Source organism: Denticeps clupeoides, unplaced genomic scaffold, assembly GCF_900700375.1.
Source record: "Denticeps clupeoides unplaced genomic scaffold, fDenClu1.1, whole genome shotgun sequence".
Lineage (NCBI taxonomy): Eukaryota > Metazoa > Chordata > Actinopteri > Clupeiformes > Denticipitidae > Denticeps > Denticeps clupeoides.
Genome location: NW_021630067.1, coordinates 1 through 21,611, shown reverse-complemented (window position 1 = coordinate 21,611; position 21,611 = coordinate 1). Strand labels below are relative to the sequence as shown.

General features: G+C 39.4%; 28 pseudogenes; all 28 read left to right on the top strand.

Annotated features, from left to right (window-relative positions):
* Positions 1–1,035: 1,035 nt before the first annotated feature.
* On the top strand, positions 1,036–1,154 carry LOC114782049 (uncharacterized; annotated as a pseudogene).
* Positions 1,155–4,266: 3,112 nt separating this feature from the next.
* Positions 4,267–4,385, top strand: LOC114782048 (uncharacterized; annotated as a pseudogene).
* Positions 4,386–4,817: 432 nt separating this feature from the next.
* LOC114782064 (uncharacterized) lies at positions 4,818–4,936 on the top strand (annotated as a pseudogene).
* Positions 4,937–5,744: 808 nt separating this feature from the next.
* LOC114782063 (uncharacterized) lies at positions 5,745–5,863 on the top strand (annotated as a pseudogene).
* Positions 5,864–6,673: 810 nt separating this feature from the next.
* Positions 6,674–6,792, top strand: LOC114782062 (uncharacterized; annotated as a pseudogene).
* A 537-nt stretch (positions 6,793–7,329) lies between these two features.
* LOC114782047 (uncharacterized) lies at positions 7,330–7,448 on the top strand (annotated as a pseudogene).
* A 432-nt stretch (positions 7,449–7,880) lies between these two features.
* LOC114782060 (uncharacterized) lies at positions 7,881–7,999 on the top strand (annotated as a pseudogene).
* Positions 8,000–8,539: 540 nt separating this feature from the next.
* LOC114782046 (uncharacterized) lies at positions 8,540–8,658 on the top strand (annotated as a pseudogene).
* A 160-nt stretch (positions 8,659–8,818) lies between these two features.
* LOC114782045 (uncharacterized) lies at positions 8,819–8,937 on the top strand (annotated as a pseudogene).
* Positions 8,938–9,371: 434 nt separating this feature from the next.
* Positions 9,372–9,490, top strand: LOC114782059 (uncharacterized; annotated as a pseudogene).
* A 538-nt stretch (positions 9,491–10,028) lies between these two features.
* Positions 10,029–10,147, top strand: LOC114782044 (uncharacterized; annotated as a pseudogene).
* Positions 10,148–10,579: 432 nt separating this feature from the next.
* LOC114782058 (uncharacterized) lies at positions 10,580–10,698 on the top strand (annotated as a pseudogene).
* A 1,464-nt stretch (positions 10,699–12,162) lies between these two features.
* Positions 12,163–12,281, top strand: LOC114782043 (uncharacterized; annotated as a pseudogene).
* A 432-nt stretch (positions 12,282–12,713) lies between these two features.
* On the top strand, positions 12,714–12,832 carry LOC114782057 (uncharacterized; annotated as a pseudogene).
* Positions 12,833–13,370: 538 nt separating this feature from the next.
* Positions 13,371–13,489, top strand: LOC114782042 (uncharacterized; annotated as a pseudogene).
* Positions 13,490–13,921: 432 nt separating this feature from the next.
* LOC114782056 (uncharacterized) lies at positions 13,922–14,040 on the top strand (annotated as a pseudogene).
* A 542-nt stretch (positions 14,041–14,582) lies between these two features.
* LOC114782041 (uncharacterized) lies at positions 14,583–14,701 on the top strand (annotated as a pseudogene).
* A 431-nt stretch (positions 14,702–15,132) lies between these two features.
* LOC114782055 (uncharacterized) lies at positions 15,133–15,251 on the top strand (annotated as a pseudogene).
* A 540-nt stretch (positions 15,252–15,791) lies between these two features.
* On the top strand, positions 15,792–15,910 carry LOC114782040 (uncharacterized; annotated as a pseudogene).
* Positions 15,911–16,070: 160 nt separating this feature from the next.
* On the top strand, positions 16,071–16,189 carry LOC114782050 (uncharacterized; annotated as a pseudogene).
* A 432-nt stretch (positions 16,190–16,621) lies between these two features.
* On the top strand, positions 16,622–16,740 carry LOC114782054 (uncharacterized; annotated as a pseudogene).
* An 809-nt stretch (positions 16,741–17,549) lies between these two features.
* LOC114782053 (uncharacterized) lies at positions 17,550–17,668 on the top strand (annotated as a pseudogene).
* Positions 17,669–18,209: 541 nt separating this feature from the next.
* Positions 18,210–18,328, top strand: LOC114782066 (uncharacterized; annotated as a pseudogene).
* Positions 18,329–18,488: 160 nt separating this feature from the next.
* On the top strand, positions 18,489–18,607 carry LOC114782039 (uncharacterized; annotated as a pseudogene).
* A 433-nt stretch (positions 18,608–19,040) lies between these two features.
* LOC114782052 (uncharacterized) lies at positions 19,041–19,159 on the top strand (annotated as a pseudogene).
* A 539-nt stretch (positions 19,160–19,698) lies between these two features.
* On the top strand, positions 19,699–19,817 carry LOC114782065 (uncharacterized; annotated as a pseudogene).
* Positions 19,818–20,250: 433 nt separating this feature from the next.
* On the top strand, positions 20,251–20,369 carry LOC114782051 (uncharacterized; annotated as a pseudogene).
* Positions 20,370–20,908: 539 nt separating this feature from the next.
* Positions 20,909–21,027, top strand: LOC114782061 (uncharacterized; annotated as a pseudogene).
* Positions 21,028–21,611: the final 584 nt, after the last annotated feature.

Sequence of the window (21,611 nt, the reverse complement as noted above, 5' to 3'; positions counted from 1 at the left end):
TTTCTCCATCATAATTTGACAGTAAAGCGGGAGTTTTCACTCATTTGATATGTTGTTCAAGCCCCTTTGGTTTAAAGTTCAAGATTTCAAGCAGAGTTTGTGTACGGACAAACCAGCTGAAGAATGCCCAATCTTGTCTGATCTCAGAAGCTAAGAAGGCTTGGGCCTGGTTATTACTGTGGATGGGAGACTTACCTGGGAATACCAGGTGCTTTATCTATTGAAAAACTTTTAAAATGAAAGTATTTACATGGCTTTGTTAGCTTTTTTTGCCTTTTCTCCATCATAATTGACAGTAAAGCGGGAGTTTTCGCACTTTGTAATGTTTTCAAAGCCCTTTTGTTTAAAGTCCAAGATTTTCAAGCAGATGTTTGCTTACGGACATGCAGCTTCAAGATTGCCCAATCTTGTCTGATCTCAGAAGCTAAGAAGGCTTGGGCCTGGTTACTACTTGGATGGGAGACTACGTGGGAATGCCAGGTGCTGTAAGCTTTAACTATTGTAAACTTTTAAAATGAAAGTATTTACATCACTTTGTTAACTTTTTTTAAAGTAAGTTATGGAGTATTTTCTTTCTTTGATATGTTTTCCCGCCTTTTTTCTTTTTTTTTTTTTTTTTTTTTTTTTTAACACTTCTCTTCAGGTTTCTTTTTCTGTGCGTGCTCTACAACGATCATTCACAGCCTTGGCTATGGAGTGGGGTGGAGCTGAATCGATTAGGTTGGGTTTTCCAGCCCTCGGCCTTAAGGTGCTACGCACCCTGATGTCAGTTTAATATCTGATACGTCATATTAAGCGGACTTTTTAGAACAGGGAGTCGGCAATAGGGCCTGCTCCATCCGCTCCATTCATCGACCCAGTATTGCATTGCCTCTAGAAGGTGTGCACTTTATTTGTTGTATTGCAAATAAAAGCTTACCATTCCAACTTTTTGCCTTTTCTCCATGATAATTTGACAGTAAAGCGGGAGTTTTCACTCTTTGATATGTTTTCAAGCCCCTTTGGCTTAAAGTTCAAGATTTTCAAGCAGAGTTTGTGTACAGACAAACCAGCTGAAGAATGCCCAATCTTGTCTGATCTCAGAAGCTAAGAAGGCTTGGGCCTGGTTAGTACTTGGATGGGAGACTACCTGGGAATACCAGGTGCTGTAAGCTTTAAACTATTGAAAAACTTTTAAAATGAAAGTATTTACATGGCTTTGTTAGCTTTTTTTGCCTTTTCTCCATCATAATTTGACAGTAAAGCGGGAGTTTTCACTCTTTGATATGTGTTCAAGCCCCTTTGGTTTAAAGTTCAAGATTTTCAAGCAGAGTTTGTGTATGGACAAACCAGCTGAAGAATGCCCAATCTTGTCTGATCTCAGAAGCTAAGAAGGCTTGGGCCTGGTTAGTACTTGGATGGGAGACTACCTGGGAATACCAGGTGCTTTAACTATTGAAAAACTTTTAAAATGAAAGTATTTACAAGGCTTTGTTAGCTTTTTTTGCCTTTTCTCCATCATAATTTGACAGTAAAGCGGGAGTTTTCGCACTTTGTAATGTTTTCAAAGCCCTTTTGTTTAAAGTCCAAGATTTTCAATCAGAGTTTGCTTACGGACATGCCAGCTCAAGATTGCCCAATCTTGTTTGATCTCAGAAGCAAAGAAGGCTTGGGCCTGGTTACTACTTGGATGGGAGACTACGTGGGAATGCCGGGTGCTGTAAGCTTTAACTATTGTAAAACTTTTAAAATGAAAGTATTTACATCACTTTGTTAACTTTTTTTAAAGTAAGTTATGGAGTATTTTCTTTCTTTGATATGTTTTCCCGCCTTTTTTCTTTTTTTTTTTTTTTTAAACTTCTCTTCAGGGGTCTTTTTCTGTGCGTGCTCTACAACGATCATTCACAGGCTTGGCTATGGAGTGGGGTGGAGCTGAATCGATTAGGTGGGGTTTTCCAGCCCTCGGCCTTAAGGTGCTACGCACCCTGATGTCAGTTTAATATCTGATACGTCATATTAAGCGGACTTTTTAGAACAGGGAGTCGGCAATAGGGCCTGCTCCATCCGCTCCATTCATCGACCCAGTATTGCATTGCCTCTAGAAGGTGTGCACTTTATTTGTTGTATTGCAAATAAAAGCTTACCATTCCAACTTTTTGCCTTTTCTCCATGATAATTTGACAGTAAAGCGGAAGTTTTCACTCTTTGATATGTTTTCAAGCCCCTTTGGCTTAAAGTTCAAGATTTTCAAGCAGAGTTTGTGTACAGACAAACCAGCTGAAGAATGCCCAATCTTGTCTGATCTCAGAAGCTAAGAAGGCTTGGGCCTGGTTAGTACTTGGATGGGAGACTACCTGGGAATACCAGGTGCTTTAACTATTGAAAAACTTTTAAAATGAAAGTATTTACATGGCTTTGTTAGCTTTTTTTGCCTTTTCTCCATCATAATTTGACAGTAAAGCGGGAGTTTTCGCACTTTGTAATGTTTTCAAAGCCCTTTTGTTTAAAGTCCAAGATTTTCAATCAGAGTTTGCTTACGGACATGCCAGCTCAAGATTGCCCAATCTTGTTTGATCTCAGAAGCAAAGAAGGCTTGGGCCTGGTTACTACTTGGATGGGAGACTACGTGGGAATGCCGGGTGCTGTAAGCTTTAACTATTGTAAAACTTTTAAAATGAAAGTATTTACATCACTTTGTTAACTTTTTTTTAAAGTAAGTTATGGAGTATTTTCTTTCTTTGATATGTTTTCCTGCCTTTTTTCTTTTTTTTTTTTTTTTAAACTTCTCTTCAGGGGTCTTTTTCTGTGCGTGCTCTACAACGAACATTCACAGGCTTGGCTATGGAGTGGGGTGGAGCTGAATCGATTAGGTGGGGTTTTCCAGCCCTCGGCCTTAAGGTGCTACGCACCTTTTTTTTTTTTTTTTCTTTTTTTTTTTTTTTTTTTTTTTTTTTAAACTTCTCTTCAGGTTTCTTTTTCTGTGCGTGCTCTACAACGATCATTCACAGCCTTGGCTATGGAGTGGGGTGGAGCTGAATCGATTAGGTTGGGTTTTCCAGCCCTCGGCCTTAAGGTGCTACGCACCCTGATGTCAGATTAATATCTGATACGTCATATTAAGCGGACTTTTTAGAACAGGGAGTCGGCAATAGGGCCTGCTCCATCCGCTCCATTCATCGACCCAGTATTGCATTGCCTCTAGAAGGTGTGCACTTTATTTGTTGTATTGCAAATAAAAGCTTACCATTCCAACTTTTTGCCTTTTCTCCATGATAATTTGACAGTAAAGCGGAAGTTTTCACTCTTTGATATGTTTTCAAGCCCCTTTGGCTTAAAGTTCAAGATTTTCAAGCAGAGTTTGTGTACAGACAAACCAGCTGAAGAATGCCCAATCTTGTCTGATCTCAGAAGCTAAGAAGGCTTGGGCCTGGTTAGTACTTGGATGGGAGACTACCTGGGAATACCAGGTGCTTTAACTATTGAAAAACTTTTAAAATGAAAGTATTTACATGGCTTTGTTAGCTTTTTTTGCCTTTTCTCCATCATAATTTGACAGTAAAGCGGGAGTTTTCGCACTTTGTAATGTTTTCAAAGCCCTTTTGTTTAAAGTCCAAGATTTTCAAGCAGAGTTTGCTTACGGACATGCCAGCTCAAGATTGCCCAATCTTGTTTGATCTCAGAAGCTAAGAAGGCTTGGGCCTGGTTACTACTTGGATGGGAGACTACGTGGGAATGCCAGGTGCTGTAAGCTTTAACTATTGTAAAACTTTTAAAATGAAAGTATTTACATCACTTTGTTAACTTTTTTTTAAAGTAAGTTATGGAGTATTTTCTTTCTTTGATATGTTTTCCCGCCTTTTTTCTTTTTTTTTTTTTTTTTTAAACTTCTCTTCAGGGTTCTTTTTCTGTGCGTGCTCTACAACGATCATTCACAGGCTTGGCTATGGAGTGGGGTGGAGCTGAATCGATTAGGTGGGGTTTTCCAGCCCTCGGCCTTAAGGTGCTACGCACCCTGATGTCAGTTTAATATCTGATACGTCATATTAAGCGGACTTTTTAGAACAGGGAGTCGGCAATAGGGCCTGCTCCATCCGCTCCATTCATCGACCCAGTATTGCATTGCCTCTAGAAGGTGTGCACTTTATTTGTTGTATTGCAAATAAAAGCTTACCATTCCAACTTTTTGCCTTTTCTCCATGATAATTTGACAGTAAAGCGGAAGTTTTCACTCTTTGATATGTTTTCAAGCCCCTTTGGCTTAAAGTTCAAGATTTTCAAGCAGAGTTTGTGTACAGACAAACCAGCTGAAGAATGCCCAATCTTGTCTGATCTCAGAAGCTAAGAAGGCTTGGGCCTGGTTAGTACTTGGATGGGAGACTACCTGGGAATACCAGGTGCTGTAAGCTTTAACTATTGAAAAACTTTTAAAATGAAAGTATTTACATGGCTTTGTTAGCTTTTTTTGCCTTTTCTCCATCATAATTTGACAGTAAAGCGGGAGTTTTCACTCTTTGATATGTGTTCAAGCCCCTTTGGTTTAAAGTTCAAGATTTTCAAGCAGAGTTTGTGTATGGACAAACCAGCTGAAGAATGCCCAATCTTGTCTGATCTCAGAAGCTAAGAAGGCTTGGGCCTGGTTAGTACTTGGATGGGAGACTACCTGGGAATACCAGGTGCTTTAACTATTGAAAAACTTTTAAAATGAAAGTATTTACATGGCTTTGTTAGCTTTTTTTGCCTTTTCTCCATCATAATTTGACAGTAAAGCGGGAGTTTTCGCACTTTGTAATGTTTTCAAAGCCCTTTTGTTTAAAGTCCAAGATTTTCAAGCAGAGTTTGCTTACGGACATGCCAGCTCAAGATTGCCCAATCTTGTCTGATCTCAGAAGCTAAGAAGGCTTGGGCCTGGTTACTACTTGGATGGGAGACTACGTGGGAATGCCAGGTGCTGTAAGCTTTAACTATTGTAAAACTTTTAAAATGAAAGTATTTACATCACTTTGTTAACTTTTTTTTAAAGTAAGTTATGGAGTATTTTCTTTCTTTGATATGTTTTCCCGCCTTTTTTCTTTTTTTTTTTTTTTTTAAACTTCTCTTCAGGGTTCTTTTTCTGTGCGTGCTCTACAACGATCATTCACAGGCTTGGCTATGGAGTGGGGTGGAGCTGAATCGATTAGGTGGGGTTTTCCAGCCCTCGGCCTTAAGGTGCTACGCACCCTGATGTCAGTTTAATATCTGATACGTCATATTAAGCGGACTTTTTAGAACAGGGAGTCGGCAATAGGGCCTGCTCCATCCGCTCCATTCATCGACCCAGTATTGCATTGCCTCTAGAAGGTGTGCACTTTATTTGTTGTATTGCAAATAAAAGCTTACCATTCCAACTTTTTGCCTTTTCTCCATGATAATTTGACAGTAAAGCGGGAGTTTTCACTCTTTGATATGTTTTCAAGCCCCTTTGGCTTAAAGTTCAAGATTTTCAAGCAGAGTTTGTGTACAGACAAACCAGCTGAAGAATGCCCAATCTTGTCTGATCTCAGAAGCTAAGAAGGCTTGGGCCTGGTTAGTACTTGGATGGGAGACTACCTGGGAATACCAGGTGCTTTAACTATTGAAAAACTTTTAAAATGAAAGTATTTACATGGCTTTGTTAGCTTTTTTTTGCCTTTTCTCCATCATAATTTGACAGTAAAGCGGGAGTTTTCGCACTTTGTAATGTTTTCAAAGCCCTTTTGTTTAAAGTCCAAGATTTTCAAGCAGAGTTTGCTTACGGACATGCCAGCTCAAGATTGCCCAATCTTGTCTGATCTCAGAAGCTAAGAAGGCTTGGGCCTGGTTACTACTTGGATGGGAGACTACGTGGGAATGCCAGGTGCTGTAAGCTTTAACTATTGTAAAACTTTTAAAATGAAAGTATTTACATCACTTTGTTAACTTTTTTTTAAAGTAAGTTATGGAGTATTTTCTTTCTTTGATATGTTTTCCCGCCTTTTTTCTTTTTTTTTTTTTTTTTTTTAAACTTCTCTTCAGGTTTCTTTTTCTGTGCGTGCTCTACAACGATCATTCACAGGCTTGGCTATGGAGTGGGGTGGAGCTGAATCGATTAGGTGGGGTTTTCCAGCCCTCGGCCTTAAGGTGCTACGCACCCTGATGTCAGTTTAATATCTGATACGTCATATTAAGCGGACTTTTTAGAACAGGGAGTCGGCAATAGGGCCTGCTCCATCCGCTCCATTCATCGACCCAGTATTGCATTGCCTCTAGAAGGTGTGCACTTTATTTGTTGTATTGCAAATAAAAGCTTACCATTCCAACTTTTTGCCTTTTCTCCATGATAATTTGACAGTAAAGCGGAGTTTTCACTCTTTGATATGTTTTCAAGCCCCTTTGGCTTAAAGTTCAAGATTTTCAAGCAGAGTTTGTGTACAGACAAACCAGCTGAAGAATGCCCAATCTTGTCTGATCTCAGAAGCTAAGAAGGCTTGGGCCTGGTTAGTACTTGGATGGGAGACTACCTGGGAATACCAGGTGCTTTAACTATTGAAAAACTTTTAAAATGAAAGTATTTAAAATGGCTTTGTTAGCTTTTTTTGCCTTTTCTCCATCATAATTTGACAGTAAAGCGGGAGTTTTCGCACTTTGTAATGTTTTCAAAGCCCTTTTGTTTAAAGTCCAAGATTTTCAAGCAGAGTTTGCTTACGGACATGCCAGCTCAAGATTGCCCAATCTTGTCTGATCTCAGAAGCTAAGAAGGCTTGGGCCTGGTTACTACTTGGATGGGAGACTACGTGGGAATGCCAGGTGCTGTAAGCTTTAACTATTGTAAAACTTTTAAAATGAAAGTATTTACATCACTTTGTTAACTTTTTTTTAAAGTAAGTTATGGAGTATTTTCTTTCTTTGATATGTTTTCCCGCCTTTTTTCTTTTTTTTTTTTTTTTTTTAAACTTCTCTTCAGGTTTCTTTTTCTGTGCGTGCTCTACAACGATCATTCACAGGCTTGGCTATGGAGTGGGGTGGAGCTGAATCGATTAGGTGGGGTTTTCCAGCCCTCGGCCTTAAGGTGCTACGCACCCTGATGTCAGTTTAATATCTGATACGTCATATTAAGCGGACTTTTTAGAACAGGGAGTCGGCAATAGGGCCTGCTCCATCCGCTCCATTCATCGACCCAGTATTGCATTGCCTCTAGAAGGTGTGCACTTTATTTGTTGTATTGCAAATAAAAGCTTACCACTCCAACTTTTTGCCTTTTCTCCATGATAATTTGACAGTAAAGCGGGAGTTTTCACTCTTTGATATGTTTTCAAGCCCCTTTGGCTTAAAGTTCAAGATTTTCAAGCAGAGTTTGTGTACAGACAAACCAGCTGAAGAATGCCCAATCTTGTCTGATCTCAGAAGCTAAGAAGGCTTGGGCCTGGTTAGTACTTGGATGGGAGACTACCTGGGAATACCAGGTGCTGTAAGCTTTAACTATTGAAAAACTTTTAAAATGAAAGTATTTACATGGCTTTGTTAGCTTTTTTTGCCTTTTCTCCATCATAATTTGACAGTAAAGCGGGAGTTTTCACTCTTTGATATGTGTTCAAGCCCCTTTGGTGTAAAGTTCAAGATTTTCAAGCAGAGTTTGTGTACGGACAAACCAGCTGAAGAATGCCCAATCTTGTCTGATCTCAGAAGCTGAAAAGGCTTGGGCCTGGTTAGTACTTGGATGGGAGACTACCTGGGAATACCAGGTGCTTTAACTATTGAAAAACTTTTAAAATGAAAGTATTTACATGGCTTTGTTAGCTTTTTTTGCCTTTTCTCCATCATAATTTGACAGTAGAGCGGGAGTTTTCGCACTTTGTAATGTTTTCAAAGCCCTTTTGTTTAAAGTCCAAGATTTTCAAGCAGAGTTTGCTTACGGACATGCCAGCTCAAGATTGCCCAATCTTGTCTGATCTCAGAAGCTAAGAAGGCTTGGGCCTGGTTACTACTTGGATGGGAGACTACGTGGGAATGCCAGGTGCTGTAAGCTTTAACTATTGTAAAACTTTTAAAATGAAAGTATTTACATCACTTTGTTAACTTTTTTTTAAAGTAAGTTATGGAGTATTTTCTTTCTTTGATATGTTTTCCCGCCTTTTTTCTTTTTTTTTTTTTTTTTTTTTTAAACTTCTCTTCAGGTTTCTTTTTCTGTGCGTGCTCTACAACGATCATTCACAGGCTTGGCTATGGAGTGGGGTGGAGCTGAATCGATTAGGTGGGGTTTTCCAGCCCTCGGCCTTAAGGTGCTACGCACCCTGATGTCAGTTTAATATCTGATACGTCATATTAAGCGGACTTTTTAGAACAGGGAGTCGGCAATAGGGCCTGCTCCATCCGCTCCATTCATCGACCCAGTATTGCATTGCCTCTAGAAGGTGTGCACTTTATTTGTTGTATTGCAAATAAAAGCTTACCATTCCAACTTTTTGCCTTTTCTCCATGATAATTTGACAGTAAAGCGGGAGTTTTCACTCTTTGATATGTTTTCAAGCCCCTTTGGCTTAAAGTTCAAGATTTTCAAGCAGAGTTTGTGTACAGACAAACCAGCTGAAGAATGCCCAATCTTGTCTGATCTCAGAAGCTAAGAAGGCTTGGGCCTGGTTAGTACTTGGATGGGAGACTACCTGGGAATACCAGGTGCTGTAAGCTTCAACTATTGAAAAACTTTTAAAATGAAAGTATTTACATGGCTTTGTTAGCTTTTTTTGCCTTTTCTCCATCATAATTTGACAGTAAAGCGGGAGTTTTCACTCTTTGATATGTTTTCAAGCCCCTTTGGCTTAAAGTTCAAGATTTTCAAGCAGAGTTTGTGTACAGACAAACCAGCTGAAGAATGCCCAATCTTGTCTGATCTCAGAAGCTAAGAAGGCTTGGGCCTGGTTAGTACTTGGATGGGAGACTACCTGGGAATACCAGGTGCTGTAAGCTTTAACTATTGAAAAACTTTTAAAATGCAAAGTATTTACATGGCTTTGTTAGCTTTTTTTGCCTTTTCTCCATCATAATTTGACAGTAAAGCGGGAGTTTTCACTCTTTGATATGTGTTCAAGCCCCTTTGGTTTAAAGTTCAAGATTTTCAAGCAGAGTTTGTGTACGGACAAACCAGCTGAAGAATGCCCAATCTTGTCTGATCTCAGAAGCTAAGAAGGCTTGGGCCTGGTTAGTACTTGGATGGGAGACTACCTGGGAATACCAGGTGCTTTAACTATTGAAAAACTTTTAAAATGAAAGTATTTACAATGGCTTTGTTAGCTTTTTTTGCCTTTTCTCCATCATAATTTGACAGTAAAGCGGGAGTTTTCGCACTTTGTAATGTTTTCAAAGCCCTTTTGTTTAAAGTCCAAGATTTTCAAGCAGAGTTTGCTTACGGACATGCCAGCTCAAGATTGCCCAATCTTGTCTGATCTCAGAAGCTAAGAAGGCTTGGGCCTGGTTACTACTTGGATGGGAGACTACGTGGGAATGCCAGGTGCTGTAAGCTTTAACTATTGTAAAACTTTTAAAATGAAAGTATTTACATCACTTTGTTAACTTTTTTTTAAAGTAAGTTATGGAGTATTTTCTTTCTTTGATATGTTTTCCCGCCTTTTTTCTTTTTTTTTTTTTTTTTTTAAACTTCTCTTCAGGTTTCTTTTTCTGTGCGTGCTCTACAACGATCATTCACAGGCTTGGCTATGGAGTGGGGTGGAGCTGAATCGATTAGGTGGGGTTTTCCAGCCCTCGGCCTTAAGGTGCTACGCACCCTGATGTCAGTTTAATATCTGATACGTCATATTAAGCGGACTTTTTAGAACAGGGAGTCGGCAATAGGGCCTGCTCCATCCGCTCCATTCATCGACCCAGTATTGCATTGCCTCTAGAAGGTGTGCACTTTATTTGTTGTATTGCAAATAAAAGCTTACCACTTCCAACTTTTTGCCTTTTCTCCATGATAATTTGACAGTAAAGCGGGAGTTTTCACTCTTTGATATGTTTTCAAGCCCCTTTGGCTTAAAGTTCAAGATTTTCAAGCAGAGTTTGTGTACAGACAAACCAGCTGAAGAATGCCCAATCTTGTCTGATCTCAGAAGCTAAGAAGGCTTGGGCCTGGTTAGTACTTGGATGGGAGACTACCTGGGAATACCAGGTGCTGTAAGCTTTAACTATTGAAAAACTTTTAAAATGAAAGTATTTACATGGCTTTGTTAGCTTTTTTTGCCTTTTCTCCATCATAATTTGACAGTAAAGCGGGAGTTTTCACTCTTTGATATGTGTTCAAGCCCCTTTGGTTTAAAGTTCAAGATTTTCAAGCAGAGTTTGTGTATGGACAAACCAGCTGAAGAATGCCCAATCTTGTCTGATCTCAGAAGCTAAGAAGGCTTGGGCCTGGTTAGTACTTGGATGGGAGACTACCTGGGAATACCAGGTGCTTTAACTATTGAAAAACTTTTAAAATGAAAGTATTTACATGGCTTTGTTAGCTTTTTTTGCCTTTTCTCCATCATAATTTGACAGTAAAGCGGGAGTTTTCGCACTTTGTAATGTTTTCAAAGCCCTTTTGTTTAAAGTCCAAGATTTTCAAGCAGAGTTTGCTTACGGACATGCCAGCTCAAGATTGCCCAATCTTGTCTGATCTCAGAAGCTAAGAAGGCTTGGGCCTGGTTACTACTTGGATGGGAGACTACGTGGGAATGCCAGGTGCTGTAAGCTTTAACTATTGTAAAACTTTTAAAATGAAAGTATTTACATCACTTTGTTAACTTTTTTTTAAAGTAAGTTATGGAGTATTTTCTTTCTTTGATATGTTTTCCCGCCTTTTTTCTTTTTTTTTTTTTTTTTTTTTAAACTTCTCTTCAGGTTTCTTTTTCTGTGCGTGCTCTACAACGATCATTCACAGGCTTGGCTATGGAGTGGGGTGGAGCTGAATCGATTAGGTGGGGTTTTCCAGCCCTCGGCCTTAAGGTGCTACGCACCCTGATGTCAGTTTAATATCTGATACGTCATATTAAGCGGACTTTTTAGAACAGGGAGTCGGCAATAGGGCCTGCTCCATCCGCTCCATTCATCGACCCAGTATTGCATTGCCTCTAGAAGGTGTGCACTTTATTTGTTGTATTGCAAATAAAAGCTTACCATTCCAACTTTTTGCCTTTTCTCCATGATAATTTGACAGTAAAGCGGAAGTTTTCACTCTTTGATATGTTTTCAAGCCCCTTTGGCTTAAAGTTCAAGATTTTCAAGCAGAGTTTGTGTACAGACAAACCAGCTGAAGAATGCCCAATCTTGTCTGATCTCAGAAGCTAAGAAGGCTTGGGCCTGGTTAGTACTTGGATGGGAGACTACCTGGGAATACCAGGTGCTTTAACTATTGAAAAACTTTTAAAATGAAAGTATTTACAAGGCTTTGTTAGCTTTTTTTGCCTTTTCTCCATCATAATTTGACAGTAAAGCGGGAGTTTTCGCACTTTGTAATGTTTTCAAAGCCCTTTTGTTTAAAGTCCAAGATTTTCAATCAGAGTTTGCTTACGGACATGCCAGCTCAAGATTGCCCAATCTTGTTTGATCTCAGAAGCTAAGAAGGCTTGGGCCTGGTTACTACTTGGATGGGAGACTACGTGGGAATGCCGGGTGCTGTAAGCTTTAACTATTGTAAAACTTTTAAAATGAAAGTATTTACATCACTTTGTTAACTTTTTTTTAAAGTAAGTTATGGAGTATTTTCTTTCTTTGATATGTTTTCCCGCCTTTTTTCTTTTTTTTTTTTTTTTAAACTTCTCTTCAGGTTTCTTTTTCTGTGCGTGCTCTACAACGATCATTCACAGGCTTGGCTATGGAGTGGGGTGGAGCTGAATCGATTAGGTGGGGTTTTCCAGCCCTCGGCCTTAAGGTGCTACGCACCCTGATGTCAGTTTAATATCTGATACGTCATATTAAGCGGACTTTTTAGAACAGGGAGTCGGCAATAGGGCCTGCTCCATCCGCTCCATTCATCGACCCAGTATTGCATTGCCTCTAGAAGGTGTGCACTTTATTTGTTGTATTGCAAATAAAAGCTTACCACTCCAACTTTTTGCCTTTTCTCCATGATAATTTGACAGTAAAGCGGGAGTTTTCACTCTTTGATATGTTTTCAAGCCCCTTTGGCTTAAAGTTCAAGATTTTCAAGCAGAGTTTGTGTACAGACAAACCAGCTGAAGAATGCCCAATCTTGTCTGATCTCAGAAGCTAAGAAGGCTTGGGCCTGGTTAGTACTTGGATGGGAGACTACCTGGGAATACCAGGTGCTGTAAGCTTTAACTATTGAAAAACTTTTAAAATGAAAGTATTTACATGGCTTTGTTAGCTTTTTTTGCCTTTTCTCCATCATAATTTGACAGTAAAGCGGGAGTTTTCACTCTTTGATATGTGTTCAAGCCCCTTTGGTGTAAAGTTCAAGATTTTCAAGCAGAGTTTGTGTACGGACAAACCAGCTGAAGAATGCCCAATCTTGTCTGATCTCAGAAGCTAAGAAGGCTTGGGCCTGGTTAGTACTTGGATGGGAGACTACCTGGGAATACCAGGTGCTTTAACTATTGAAAAACTTTTAAAATGAAAGTATTTACATGGCTTTGTTAGCTTTTTTTGCCTTTTCTCCATCATAATTTGACAGTAGAGCGGGAGTTTTCGCACTTTGTAATGTTTTCAAAGCCCTTTTGTTTAAAGTCCAAGATTTTCAAGCAGAGTTTGCTTACGGACATGCCAGCTCAAGATTGCCCAATCTTGTCTGATCTCAGAAGCTAAGAAGGCTTGGGCCTGGTTACTACTTGGATGGGAGACTACGTGGGAATGCCAGGTGCTGTAAGCTTTAACTATTGTAAAACTTTTAAAATGAAAGTATTTACATCACTTTGTTAACTTTTTTTTAAAGTAAGTTATGGAGTATTTTCTTTCTTTGATATGTTTTCCCGCCTTTTTTCTTTTTTTTTTTTTTTTTTTTAAACTTCTCTTCAGGTTTCTTTTTCTGTGCGTGCTCTACAACGATCATTCACAGGCTTGGCTATGGAGTGGGGTGGAGCTGAATCGATTAGGTGGGGTTTTCCAGCCCTCGGCCTTAAGGTGCTACGCACCCTGATGTCAGTTTAATATCTGATACGTCATATTAAGCGGACTTTTTAGAACAGGGAGTCGGCAATAGGGCCTGCTCCATCCGCTCCATTCATCGACCCAGTATTGCATTGCCTCTAGAAGGTGTGCACTTTATTTGTTGTATTGCAAATAAAAGCTTACCACTCCAACTTTTTGCCTTTTCTCCATGATAATTTGACAGTAAAGCGGGAGTTTTCACTCTTTGATATGTTTTCAAGCCCCTTTGGCTTAAAGTTCAAGATTTTCAAGCAGAGTTTGTGTACAGACAAACCAGCTGAAGAATGCCCAATCTTGTCTGATCTCAGAAGCTAAGAAGGCTTGGGCCTGGTTAGTACTTGGATGGGAGACTACCTGGGAATACCAGGTGCTGTAAGCTTTAACTATTGAAAAACTTTTAAAATGAAAGTATTTACATGGCTTTGTTAGCTTTTTTTGCCTTTTCTCCATCATAATTTGACAGTAAAGCGGGAGTTTTCACTCTTTGATATGTGTTCAAGCCCCTTTGGTGTAAAGTTCAAGATTTTCAAGCAGAGTTTGTGTACGGACAAACCAGCTGAAGAATGCCCAATCTTGTCTGATCTCAGAAGCTAAAAAGGCTTGGGCCTGGTTAGTACTTGGATGGGAGACTACCTGGGAATACCAGGTGCTTTAACTATTGAAAAACTTTTAAAATGAAAGTATTTACATGGCTTTGTTAGCTTTTTTTGCCTTTTCTCCATCATAATTTGACAGTAGAGCGGGAGTTTTCGCACTTTGTAATGTTTTCAAAGCCCTTTTGTTTAAAGTCCAAGATTTTCAAGCAGAGTTTGCTTACGGACATGCCAGCTCAAGATTGCCCAATCTTGTCTGATCTCAGAAGCTAAGAAGGCTTGGGCCTGGTTACTACTTGGATGGGAGACTACGTGGGAATGCCAGGTGCTGTAAGCTTTAACTATTGTAAAACTTTTAAAATGAAAGTATTTACATCACTTTGTTAACTTTTTTTTAAAGTAAGTTATGGAGTATTTTCTTTCTTTGATATGTTTTCCCGCCTTTTTTCTTTTTTTTTTTTTTTTTTTTTTTTAAACTTCTCTTCAGGTTTCTTTTTCTGTGCGTGCTCTACAACGATCATTCACAGGCTTGGCTATGGAGTGGGGTGGAGCTGAATCGATTAGGTGGGGTTTTCCAGCCCTCGGCCTTAAGGTGCTACGCACCCTGATGTCAGTTTAATATCTGATACGTCATATTAAGCGGACTTTTTAGAACAGGGAGTCGGCAATAGGGCCTGCTCCATCCGCTCCATTCATCGACCCAGTATTGCATTGCCTCTAGAAGGTGTGCACTTTATTTGTTGTATTGCAAATAAAAGCTTACCACTCCAACTTTTTGCCTTTTCTCCATGATAATTTGACAGTAAAGCGGGAGTTTTCACTCTTTGATATGTTTTCAAGCCCCTTTGGCTTAAAGTTCAAGATTTTCAAGCAGAGTTTGTGTACAGACAAACCAGCTGAAGAATGCCCAATCTTGTCTGATCTCAGAAGCTAAGAAGGCTTGGGCCTGGTTAGTACTTGGATGGGAGACTACCTGGGAATACCAGGTGCTGTAAGCTTTAACTATTGAAAAACTTTTAAAATGAAAGTATTTACATGGCTTTGTTAGCTTTTTTTGCCTTTTCTCCATCATAATTTGACAGTAAAGCGGGAGTTTTCACTCTTTGATATGTGTTCAAGCCCCTTTGGTGTAAAGTTCAAGATTTTCAAGCAGAGTTTGTGTACGGACAAACCAGCTGAAGAATGCCCAATCTTGTCTGATCTCAGAAGCTAAAAGGCTTGGGCCTGGTTAGTACTTGGATGGGAGACTACCTGGGAATACCAGGTGCTTTAACTATTGAAAAACTTTTAAAATGAAAGTATTTACATGGCTTTGTTAGCTTTTTTTGCCTTTTCTCCATCATAATTTGACAGTAGAGCGGGAGTTTTCGCACTTTGTAATGTTTTCAAAGCCCTTTTGTTTAAAGTCCAAGATTTTCAAGCAGAGTTTGCTTACGGACATGCCAGCTCAAGATTGCCCAATCTTGTCTGATCTCAGAAGCTAAGAAGGCTTGGGCCTGGTTACTACTTGGATGGGAGACTACGTGGGAATGCCAGGTGCTGTAAGCTTTAACTATTGTAAAACTTTTAAAATGAAAGTATTTACATCACTTTGTTAACTTTTTTTTAAAGTAAGTTATGGAGTATTTTCTTTCTTTGATATGTTTTCCCGCCTTTTTTCTTTTTTTTTTTTTTTTTTTTTTAAACTTCTCTTCAGGTTTCTTTTTCTGTGCGTGCTCTACAACGATCATTCACAGGCTTGGCTATGGAGTGGGGTGGAGCTGAATCGATTAGGTGGGGTTTTCCAGCCCTCGGCCTTAAGGTGCTACGCACCCTGATGTCAGTTTAATATCTGATACGTCATATTAAGCGGACTTTTTAGAACAGGGAGTCGGCAATAGGGCCTGCTCCATCCGCTCCATTCATCGACCCAGTATTGCATTGCCTCTAGAAGGTGTGCACTTTATTTGTTGTATTGCAAATAAAAGCTTACCATTCCAACTTTTTGCCTTTTCTCCATGATAATTTGACAGTAAAGCGGGAGTTTTCACTCTTTGATATGTTTTCAAGCCCCTTTGGCTTAAAGTTCAAGATTTTCAAGCAGAGTTTGTGTACAGACAAACCAGCTGAAGAATGCCCAATCTTGTCTGATCTCAGAAGCTAAGAAGGCTTGGGCCTGGTTAGTACTTGGATGGGAGACTACCTGGGAATACCAGGTGCTGTAAGCTTCAACTATTGAAAAACTTTTAAAATGAAAGTATTTACATGGCTTTGTTAGCTTTTTTTGCCTTTTCTCCATCATAATTTGACAGTAAAGCGGGAGTTTTCACTCTTTGATATGTGTTCAAGCCCCTTTGGTTTAAAGTTCAAGATTTTCAAGCAGAGTTTGTGTACGGACAAACCAGCTGAAGAATGCCCAATCTTGTCTGATCTCAGAAGCTAAGAAGGCTTGGGCCTGGTTAGTACTTGGATGGGAGACTACCTGGGAATACCAGGTGCTGTAAGCTTTAACTATTGAAAAACTTTTAAAATGAAAGTATTTACATGGCTTTGTTAGCTTTTTTTGCCTTTTCTCCATCATAATTTGACAGTAAAGCGGGAGTTTTCACTCTTTGATATGTGTTCAAGCCCCTTTGGTTTAAAGTTCAAGATTTTCAAGCAGAGTTTGTGTACGGACAAACCAGCTGAAGAATGCCCAATCTTGTCTGATCTCAGAAGCTAAGAAGGCTTGGGCCTGGTTAGTACTTGGATGGGAGACTACCTGGGAATACCAGGTGCTTTAACTATTGAAAAACTTTTAAAATGAAAGTATTTACATGGCTTTGTTAGCTTTTTTTGCCTTTTCTCCATCATAATTTGACAGTAAAGCGGGAGTTTTCGCACTTTGTAATGTTTTCAAAGCCCTTTTGTTTAAAGTCCAAGATTTTCAAGCAGAGTTTGCTTACGGACATGCCAGCTCAAGATTGCCCAATCTTGTCTGATCTCAGAAGCTAAGAAGGCTTGGGCCTGGTTACTACTTGGATGGGAGACTACGTGGGAATGCCAGGTGCTGTAAGCTTTAACTATTGTAAAACTTTTAAAATGAAAGTATTTACATCACTTTGTTAACTTTTTTTTAAAGTAAGTTATGGAGTATTTTCTTTCTTTGATATGTTTTCCCGCCTTTTTTCTTTTTTTTTTTTTTTTTTTAAACTTCTCTTCAGGTTTCTTTTTCTGTGCGTGCTCTACAACGATCATTCACAGGCTTGGCTATGGAGTGGGGTGGAGCTGAATCGATTAGGTGGGGTTTTCCAGCCCTCGGCCTTAAGGTGCTACGCACCCTGATGTCAGTTTAATATCTGATACGTCAAATTAAGCGGACTTTTTAGAACAGGGAGTCGGCAATAGGGCCTGCTCCATCCGCTCCATTCATCGACCCAGTATTGCATTGCCTCTAGAAGGTGTGCACTTTATTTGTTGTATTGCAAATAAAAGCTTACCACTCCAACTTTTTGCCTTTTCTCCATGATAATTTGACAGTAAAGCGGGAGTTTTCACTCTTTGATATGTTTTCAAGCCCCTTTGGCTTAAAGTTCAAGATTTTCAAGCAGAGTTTGTGTACGGACAAACCAGCTGAAGAATGCCCAATCTTGTCTGATCTCAGAAGCTAAGAAGGCTTGGGCCTGGTTAGTACTTGGATGGGAGACTACCTGGGAATACCAGGTGCTTTAACTATTGAAAAACTTTTAAAATGAAAGTATTTACATGGCTTTGTTAGCTTTTTTTGCCTTTTCTCCATCATAATTTGACAGTAGAGCGGGAGTTTTCGCACTTTGTAATGTTTTCAAAGCCCTTTTGTTTAAAGTCCAAGATTTTCAAGCAGAGTTTGCTTACGGACATGCCAGCTCAAGATTGCCCAATCTTGTCTGATCTCAGAAGCTAAGAAGGCTTGGGCCTGGTTACTACTTGGATGGGAGACTACGTGGGAATGCCAGGTGCTGTAAGCTTTAACTATTGTAAAACTTTTAAAATGAAAGTATTTACATCACTTTGTTAACTTTTTTTTAAAGTAAGTTATGGAGTATTTTCTTTCTTTGATATGTTTTCCCGCCTTTTTTCTTTTTTTTTTTTTTTTTTTTTTTAAACTTCTCTTCAGGTTTCTTTTTCTGTGCGTGCTCTACAACGATCATTCACAGGCTTGGCTATGGAGTGGGGTGGAGCTGAATCGATTAGGTGGGGTTTTCCAGCCCTCGGCCTTAAGGTGCTACGCACCCTGATGTCAGTTTAATATCTGATACGTCAAATTAAGCGGACTTTTTAGAACAGGGAGTCGGCAATAGGGCCTGCTCCATCCGCTCCATTCATCGACCCAGTATTGCATTGCCTCTAGAAGGTGTGCACTTTATTTGTTGTATTGCAAATAAAAGCTTACCATTCCAACTTTTTGCCTTTTCTCCATGATAATTTGACAGTAAAGCGGGAGTTTTCACTCTTTGATATGTTTTCAAGCCCCTTTGGCTTAAAGTTCAAGATTTTCAAGCAGAGTTTGTGTACAGACAAACCAGCTGAAGAATGCCCAATCTTGTCTGATCTCAGAAGCTAAGAAGGCTTGGGCCTGGTTAGTACTTGGATGGGAGACTACCTGGGAATACCAGGTGCTGTAAGCTTTCAACTATTGAAAAACTTTTAAAATGAAAGTATTTACATGGCTTTGTTAGCTTTTTTTGCCTTTTCTCCATCATAATTTGACAGTAAAGCGGAAGTTTTCACTCTTTGATATGTTTTCAAGCCCCTTTGGTTTAAAGTTCAAGATTTCAAGCAGAGTTTGTGTACGGACAAACCAGCTGAAGAATGCCCAATCTTGTCTGATCTCAGAAGCTAAGAAGGCTTGGGCCTGGTTAGTACTTGGATGGGAGACTACCTGGGAATACCAGGTGCTGTAAGCTTTAACTATTGAAAAACTTTTAAAATGAAAGTATTTACATGGCTTTGTTAGCTTTTTTTGCCTTTTCTCCATCATAATTTGACAGTAAAGCGGGAGTTTTCACTCTTTGATATGTGTTCAAGCCCCTTTGGTTTAAAGTTCAAGATTTTCAAGCAGAGTTTGTGTACGGACAAACCAGCTGAAGAATGCCCAATCTTGTCTGATCTCAGAAGCTAAGAAGGCTTGGGCCTGGTTAGTACTTGGATGGGAGACTACCTGGGAATACCAGGTGCTTTAACTATTGAAAAACTTTTAAAATGAAAGTATTTACATGGCTTTGTTAGCTTTTTTTTGCCTTTTCTCCATCATAATTTGACAGTAAAGCGGGAGTTTTCGCACTTTGTAATGTTTTCAAAGCCCTTTTGTTTAAAGTCCAAGATTTTCAAGCAGAGTTTGCTTACGGACATGCCAGCTCAAGATTGCCCAATCTTGTCTGATCTCAGAAGCTAAGAAGGCTTGGGCCTGGTTACTACTTGGATGGGAGACTACGTGGGAATGCCAGGTGCTGTAAGCTTTAACTATTGTAAAACTTTTAAAATGAAAGTATTTACATCACTTTGTTAACTTTTTTTTAAAGTAAGTTATGGAGTATTTTCTTTCTTTGATATGTTTTCCCGCCTTTTTTCTTTTTTTTTTTTTTTTTTTTTAAACTTCTCTTCAGGTTTCTTTTTCTGTGCGTGCTCTACAACGATCATTCACAGGCTTGGCTATGGAGTGGGGTGGAGCTGAATCGATTAGGTGGGGTTTTCCAGCCCTCGGCCTTAAGGTGCTACGCACCCTGATGTCAGTTTAATATCTGATACGTCATATTAAGCGGACTTTTTAGAACAGGGAGTCGGCAATAGGGCCTGCTCCATCCGCTCCATTCATCGACCCAGTATTGCATTGCCTCTAGAAGGTGTGCACTTTATTTGTTGTATTGCAAATAAAAGCTTACCACTCCAACTTTTTGCCTTTTCTCCATGATAATTTGACAGTAAAGCGGGAGTTTTCACTCTTTGATATGTTTTCAAGCCCCTTTGGCTTAAAGTTCAAGATTTTCAAGCAGAGTTTGTGTACAGACAAACCAGCTGAAGAATGCCCAATCTTGTCTGATCTCAGAAGCTAAGAAGGCTTGGGCCTGGTTAGTACTTGGATGGGAGACTACCTGGGAATACCAGGTGCTGTAAGCTTTAACTATTGAAAAACTTTTAAAATGAAAGTATTTACATGGCTTTGTTAGCTTTTTTTTGCCTTTTCTCCATCATAATTTGACAGTAAAGCGGGAGTTTTCACTCTTTGATATGTGTTCAAGCCCCTTTGGTTTAAAGTTCAAGATTTTCAAGCAGAGTTTGTGTATGGACAAACCAGCTGAAGAATGCCCAATCTTGTCTGATCTCAGAAGCTAAGAAGGCTTGGGCCTGGTTAGTACTTGGATGGGAGACTACCTGGGAATACCAGGTGCTTTAACTATTGAAAAACTTTTAAAATGAAAGTATTTACATGGCTTTGTTAGCTTTTTTTGCCTTTTCTCCATCATAATTTGACAGTAGAGCGGGAGTTTTCGCACTTTGTAATGTTTTCAAAGCCCTTTTGTTTAAAGTCCAAGATTTTCAAGCAGAGTTTGCTTACGGACATGCCAGCTCAAGATTGCCCAATCTTGTCTGATCTCAGAAGCTAAGAAGGCTTGGGCCTGGTTACTACTTGGATGGGAGACTACGTGGGAATGCCAGGTGCTGTAAGCTTTAACTATTGTAAAACTTTTAAAATGAAAGTATTTACATCACTTTGTTAACTTTTTTTTAAAGTAAGTTATGGAGTATTTTCTTTCTTTGATATGTTTTCCCGCCTTTTTTCTTTTTTTTTTTTTTTTTTTTTTAAACTTCTCTTCAGGTTTCTTTTTCTGTGCGTGCTCTACAACGATCATTCACAGGCTTGGCTATGGAGTGGGGTGGAGCTGAATCGATTAGGTTGGGTTTTCCAGCCCTCGGCCTTAAGGTGCTACGCACCCTGATGTCAGTTTAATATCTGATACGTCATATTAAGCGGACTTTTTAGAACAGGGAGTCGGCAATAGGGCCTGCTCCATCCGCTCCATTCATCGACCCAGTATTGCATTGCCTCTAGAAGGTGTGCACTTTATTTGTTGTATTGCAAATAAAGCTTACCACTCCAACTTTTTGCCTTTTCTCCATGATAATTTGACAGTAAAGCGGGAGTTTTCACTCTTTGATATGTTTTCAAGCCCCTTTGGCTTAAAGTTCAAGATTTTCAAGCAGAGTTTGTGTACAGACAAACCAGCTGAAGAATGCCCAATCTTGTCTGATCTCAGAAGCTAAGAAGGCTTGGGCCTGGTTAGTACTTGGATGGGAGACTACCTGGGAATACCAGGTGCTGTAAGCTTTAACTATTGAAAAACTTTTAAAATGAAAGTATTTACATGGCTTTGTTAGCTTTTTTTTGCCTTTTCTCCATCATAATTTGACAGTAAAGCGGGAGTTTTCACTCTTTGATATGTGTTCAAGCCCCTTTGGTTTAAAGTTCAAGATTTTCAAGCAGAGTTTGTGTACGGACAAACCAGCTGAAGAATGCCAATCTTGTCTGATCTCAGAAGCTAGAAGGCGTTGGGCCTGGTTAGTACTTGGATGGGAGACTACCTGGGAATACCAGGTGCTTTAACTATTGAAAAACTTTTAAAATGAAAGCATTTACATGGCTTTGTTAGCTTTTTTTTGCCTTTTCTCCATCATAATTTGACAGTAGAGCGGGAGTTTTCGCACTTTGTAATGTTTTCAAAGCCCTTTGTTTTAAAGTCCAAGATTTTCAAGCAGAGTTTGCTTACGGACATGCCAGCTCAAGATTGCCCAATCTTGTCTGATCTCAGAAGCTAAGAAGGCTTGGGCCTGGTTAGTACTTGGATGGGAGACTACCTGGGAATACCAGGTGCTTTAACTATTGAAAAACTTTTAAAAATGAAAGTATTTACA